Source organism: Capsella rubella, unplaced genomic scaffold, assembly GCF_000375325.1.
Source record: "Capsella rubella cultivar Monte Gargano unplaced genomic scaffold, Caprub1_0 scaffold_8, whole genome shotgun sequence".
NCBI classification, from domain to species: domain Eukaryota; kingdom Viridiplantae; phylum Streptophyta; class Magnoliopsida; order Brassicales; family Brassicaceae; genus Capsella; species Capsella rubella.
The window spans coordinates 3,725,595-3,726,559 of record NW_006238916.1 but is presented as its reverse complement, the minus strand read 5'-3'; positions in this window follow the sequence as shown (position 1 = coordinate 3,726,559).

Below are 965 nucleotides of genomic sequence, written 5' to 3'. Positions count from 1 at the left end.
TGCAACCCAACCAAATAATTGTCTCCCACTCCATGTTTTTCACTTTTTCTGCATATCTCCTCTGATATTCATTGCATCACTCCATCTGTCTGAATTCCTAATAACCAGAAAACCAAAAACAAAAATCAAAAACACAAAAAATCCTAAGCGATATGTACAGGGATACCTTTGGGACTTCCTCCCAAGTGAGCTTGTTTAAAGTCACTAAGCTTGACTTTTATGCTTTTTAGGCTCTGGGAGACTCATAGAGAGGCATGGAGGACCCCTCTGGTTTCTCTTGATCAGCTAGGTAACGCTTGACACGTTGACCGTTAACAGTAAACTCGCTGCCATCCTTGTTCAGGAGAGTGATTGCACTAAATGGCAAAACACCCTTGATTTCAAATGGTCCAGACCATCTAGATTTGAGCTTTCCAAGAAACAGCTTAAGTCAGGAATTGAACAGCAAAACGTGATCTCCAGCCTTAAGCTCCTTAACAACAATCCTCTTGTCATGGAAAGCTTTGGTTCTCTCCTTGTAGATTTTTGAACTTTCAAAAGCATCAAGTCTGATTTCCTCAAGTTCATGGATGTCAAGAACTCTCTTAGCCTGGGCTGCATCAATGTCCAAGTTCAGAAGCTTGATAGCCCAAAGCGCCTTATACTCAATCTCCACAGGGAAATGACATGCTTTACCATACACCAACTGAAAAGGCGTCCTTCCTATTGGTGTCTTGAAAGTTGTTCTGTACGCCCATAGAGTATCATCCAACTTGGTAGACCAATCTTTTTTCGAAGCCCCAACAACTCTTGACAAGATTCCTTTTATCTGCTTGTTGGAGACCTCAACTTGTCCACATGTCTGGGGATGGTAGGCTGTAGACACCTTATGCTTCACACCATACTTCTTCAACATGCTTTCAAAAACTTTGTTGATGAAGTGTGTACCACCATCACTGATCACTGCTCTTGGTACTCCATACCTG